Raw genomic sequence first — 5,693 nt, forward strand, 5'->3', positions numbered from 1 at the left:
TAGTTGCTTTATTTGTAATGCCCGCAAACTGGAAATAATCCAGACGTCCTTTATCGAGTGAATATGGCTAAACAAATGGTGGTCCATCCACACATGGAATGTGGTTCAGCACTAAAGAGAAAGGAACCACTGATGTACACAACAACCTAGATGAATCTCCAGAGAATTATGCTGAATGAAAATAATCTAATCCCCAAATATTGCATACTATATGATTCCATTTATACAACATCCTTGAAATGACAAAACTATAGAGATGGAGAGGAGATTATAGCTGGCAGGAGTTAAGGTGGGAATGGGGACAGAAGTGGGTGTGGCTAGAGAAATCCTGGCATCAGGAGGGATCCGGGCAGCAGGAGGGATCCGGGCAGCAGGGGAAACATTCTGTACCTTATGTATCAATGTCAGTATCCCGGTTGTGATACCGTACCCGCAGTTTTGCAAAATATAACTATGGGGAAAATTGGTGAAAGGTACACTGAATCTCTCTGTATTATTTTCTAAAACTACCTGTGCATACTCTGCCGCAAACTTGCAGTAAGACTTTCTGGAAAGTCAACAAGAAAATTTTACATTCAGGGTGCCGAGAAATTTCTCCCCTAAGGAGAAGGCATTCTTGGGCTGGTTACTTGCTGCCACATACAAACACACAAATTCTATCATTTTACAGATGTGCCAGAATGTGAAAAATGTTGAAAAGCCTTGACTGAAGGCAATGAGAAAATCCTCACCCCGAAAACAAAACTTCTTAAGCTCATCATTAAAATAATGAAATAGGATCACTTCTTTGAGATTAAAGATCAGAATGCAGTACAGTATTTCAGGGTGACACTGGATTTCTTTTTTTAAATATTGGGTTGTTGTTTTTTGTTTTTTTTTAAGTAAGCTTTAACATGGGGCTTGAACTCACAACCCTGAGATCAACAGTCTTGTGCTCTACCAACTGAGCCATCCAGGTGCCCCTGAAATTGGATTTCTAAGCCTCAACAGATGGTCAGCATTTAATGTTAATTTTATGGAGAACTCTGTAAATGTTTCTTACATATTTGTTTTACTTTACTGGAATCTAGCTAGGGAAAGATATTAATAAAGTACTATAAATTTTTTGAAAATCACATGTGAATATGCAATTACCTCAAATAAAACATTTGACTTTTTTAAAATTAAGAATAAAATTATGAGTATACATACTTTACATTTTATATTTAATAATATATCATGAGCATTTTTTCATTGTCTAAAATATGCCTATATATTTATTGACTATAAATGTTTCACTTATAGATATGCCATATTATTTAACTATTTCCCCCCTAGGGATTTGGATTATTTCAAGTAGTTTGTTTATTATTTTTTAAAATGCTAAGAATAGGGACTCCTGGGTGGCACAGTGGTTTGAGTGTCTGACTCTTGGTTTCGGCTCAGGTCATGATCTCAGGGTGGTGAGATCGAGCCCTGTGTCAGGCTCCGTGGTTGGTGTGGAGTCTGCTTGAGTCTCTTTCTCTCTCTCCCTCTGCCCCTCCCTCCAGGCTCTCGCTCTCCCTCAAATAAATAGGTAAATCTTTTTTAAAAATGCTGAGAATAACATCCTGGTGTCCTTTTTTTTTTTTTTTTGAAACACCTTTATTGAGATACAAACAACATAATAATAAATATGCACCCACTTAAAGTGTAACAGTTTAGGGGCATGTGGTGGCTCAGTCAGTTAAGCATCTGACTCTTGATCTCTGCTCAGGTCTTGATCTCAGGGTCTGGAGTTAAAAAAAAATTTTTTTTAAGTGTACAGTTTAATGTTTGTAAGTGTATTCACAGAGTTGTGCAACCATCACCACAATCTGATTTTAGAATGTTCTTGTCCCCCGTTAGCAGTCAATCTCCATCCCTGCCCTCCCCCACCCACTCGCCCACCCCAGCCCTAAGCAACCACTCATCTATTTTCTGTTCCTATCAGTTTGCCTCTAGAGACAAATTCTGGACATTTCCTAGCAATGGAATTGTAAATGTGTGGTCTTTTACGACTGCTTTCTTTCACTTAGCAAAATGTTTGCCAGGGTCATCTCTGTGATAGTGCCCTACTAGAACTTCATTCCTTTTTATGCTGGATAATATTCCATTGGGTGGATAGATCACATTTCACTTATCCACTCAACAACCGGTAAACATTGGGTTGTTTTCACTTTGAGGTTATTGTAAATAGTGCTGCTTATAAACAGTCGTGTAATTTTTGTGTGTGGATGATGCTTTCATTTTCTTGGGTGTACATCGCGGAGCGGAATTGCTGAATCATATGGCAACTCTATGACTAACTTCTTAACCAAGTGCCCTTTTCTGACTACTTCTTTTTTTGTTTTTTTTAAGATTTTATTTATTTGACAGAGATAGACACAGCGAGAGAGGGAACACAAGCAGGGGGAGTGGGAGAGGGAGAAGCAGGCTTCCCGCAGAGCAGGGAGCCCGATGTGGGGCTCGATCACAGGACCCGGAGATCATGACCTGAGCTGAAGGCAGACGCTTAACGACTGAGTCACCCAGGCGCCCCTCTGACTACTTCTTTACGATACATTCCTAACAGTGAAAATAAGTGGTCAAAGCATATAGGTAACTTTCAGGATTTTGATGCATATTGACAAATTATACTTCTAAAAATTATGCCAGTTTCTGCTCCCACCAGTAGCAGGAGAATGCTTTAACATGCAAATTTGGGATCCAGAAGCTCTTCAACGATCAGACCCACAGTTATCCAATCTCTGGACCTGCAGGGACTCACGAAGCAGCCCACCAGACAAAGCTTAGTGGAAGGAGCCAGAAGATCTGGGTTCTTCTCTCAGGCCTGCTGCTTGCTGTTGGCCATGCAACCTTTGCCAAGTTGTTTTCTCCTTTGTAAAAGGAATTTAATACCAGGCCTGCCCAGGCCACTCAGCCATTGGAGGATCAAAGCAGGAAGGCGTGTAGGAACACTGTTGTGACGTGGACACACCCAGGCAGGAGTGAGTCTTATCAAGGTGTCACTTTTTGAGAAGTTCTGCTTCACCAGCTTGTCCTTGAGGGTTGAGATTTGGGGCCGAACCTGGTACCTGAGGGGTCAGTGGCTGGTTAGTCCAGATATATCCACTTTAACAGAACCTGGGGACACACAAATCTTCCTTTTTCTCCTATGAATGTGGTTGTGCAGCATGGTTTGGATGGTCATTAGGCTAAACCTCTCCCACTGCCACCTGTTAGGGAGCAGCTCTTAGGGAGGGGCAGCGAGGGTTAGAGATGCCAGGGAATCCGTACCTGGACCGTGACGTGTTGTTATTACTAACGGAAAGTTCTGCCCTCCACCAGAATGAAAGGTGCCCCTGCAGAAATTCTAACCAGTAGTGTCCCCTTTGTCCTCAGCTCTACGGCGATGACCAGTGGATTTTCTCTCCTGAGTCTTCCCACATGGCCGGTGCCTTCCTCGAGGACAGTCGGGCCCACAGCTCTGCCCCGCCGGCCAGTGGTCTCCGCGCTAAGGGCCCAAGGGGAGCCCGTGCCTCCACCCTGGTCCGCCATGCTCGTGCCTGGACAGTGACCATGCCAGGCCCCACGGAGCATTCGTCCCAGGGTTTGCGGGAGACTGCGCCTGCCTTCGGGGGTGTGAGGAAGGTGGCAGAGGCTGGGGGCCCGGTGCTCAGATTCCACCAGAACAAGCCACATGTGGGCAAACCCCAGCTGTGGGGGCCACGGGCAGACCAGGTTCCGCAGACATGCCCTCTGCCCGGCGCAGCTGCGTGCTTCCACCGGAGAAGTCCTGGGTGCTAACTCCGTTTCTTTTCGCTAGACCCAGAGGGCTTATTTGAGAGGCGAAGATATTTAATTCAGTAAGATTTGCTGTGAAGTCATAAGCATCCCTCACGTTTTAGGCACTTTGCCAACGTCATTTTTAATCCTCACGGCAATCTTGAAGGTAGGCACTATGCCTATTTTACAGATGAAGAAACTGAGGCTGAGAGAGACTAACTCGCCTGGGGCCATAAGGCCAGTGAGCAGCAAAGCCAGGTCTTGCCGACTCCAACCTTCGTGATGCTCTTCTCATGTCGTGATGACATCAGGATGTGACCGGGAGCCCACCTGCAGGTCCAGTCCAGTCCAGCCAGCGATGCAAGGGTTTGTCAGCTGTGGATCTCACCCTGGGCCAGGAAAGACCTGCCAGGGGCCTGCCTGTGAATCGTGGGGGAGGGAGCGGGCGACCAGTGCTCGGTTCTCTGTCCCGCCAGAGTCCGCTTCGGCTGACCCAGGCCCTGCTGGGCTTGGCTCACCGAGTGTTCATTCTAGCGCCTTCTTCCCTCTCCCCCTGCAAAGCCCTTTGTGTAATGGGTTTTCCCTTCCAGTGCAATTTCAAAACGTGTTGAGCCAAGGAGAGCCCTCAGGCCTCCTCTGGGTGTTTGCTGTTGTTGACAGGAAACATTAGTGATGAGTCACTCCAAAAGCAGTGTATCAAAGAGCAGGGCAGACTCGGGTGGGTCTGGAGAGCGCCTGGTGTCAGCTCGGGGAGGCCTTTATGAGCGCAGCTGTGGGCATTACTCTCTCGGTGCGGGACACAGAGGACAGTGCCCCAGGGAAGGAGCCTCAGGTCAGAGCACAGGCTGAGCAGAAGTCAGCAATGGAGAGCTGATGAAATCCATGTCCATCCGGGTCTGGGAGCCAGGGTGTCATAGCCAAAGGGTGCTCCTGCTGCGGGACCAGGCCCGGCCTGAGCCCCGGGTGGGAGAGGGCTGCCAGCCGACAGTGTCTGTGGGCTGACTCACCGGAGGGCTACGGGAGTTGGGGGCCACCTGCAAGTATGGGCGTCCCTGGGGGACATGCCAAAACCTACCCAGCCTTTAGGGAGATGAGCAGTGTGCACGTGACCAACGTCAGCATGTCACCACGCACGGACTGCGGTGGACTGAGTGTGTCCACCCAAAATCCTTATGTTGAGACCTAACCCCCACTGTGATGGTGTTAGGGGCGGGCCTTTGGGAGGGCATGAGGTCAAGAGGGATTAATGCCCCTATAAAAGAGACCCCAGAGCCCCCACGTCTCCTACCGTATGAGGACACAGCAAGCAGACGCCGTCTGTGAACCAGGGAGTGGGGTCTCACCAGACACCGGATCTGCTGGTATCTTGGTCCCGAATGTCCAGCCTCCAGAGCTGTGAAGAATGAATGAATGTCTGTTGTCCCTAAACCCCGAGTCTGGTGTTTGTTGTGGCAACCAGAGCTTACTAGATACATCCTCGTACTTACCTCTTGTTGCTCAAAATCCTCTGTATGTTGATGACCACAGGGCTGATTCTGGTACTTCCTACAGTGTCTATAGCTAAATCAATACTCACGTATTTGATGAACTCCTGTCCTTATTTAAGTGTCCTAAGGATGTGGCCAAAGGCACAAGGGAGCACGAGACAAAATGCCTAAACTTCAAGAAACGTGTATTCAAAATAGGATCAAAATAGAGATTCCCAGAGCACGGTGCAGAACACTACACTCTGAACTGTAAGATTGTGTGGTTACAACCTAAATAGCATTAGGGGTTTAGAGAGGACAGAAAACCTCAGCATTTAGAGTCATACTTAGAGTAATCAGGGGAGGCTTCCTGGAGGTGGTGAGGCCTGAGTGAGTCTTTGAATGATGGGTTCAGAATGGAGAGAGGAAATTCTAGATGGAAGGAGTAGCATGAACAGTCAG

This window comes from Leptonychotes weddellii, chromosome 5 (genome assembly GCF_054177405.1).
Source record: "Leptonychotes weddellii isolate Sample4059 chromosome 5, ASM5417740v2, whole genome shotgun sequence".
NCBI lineage: Eukaryota > Metazoa > Chordata > Mammalia > Carnivora > Phocidae > Leptonychotes > Leptonychotes weddellii.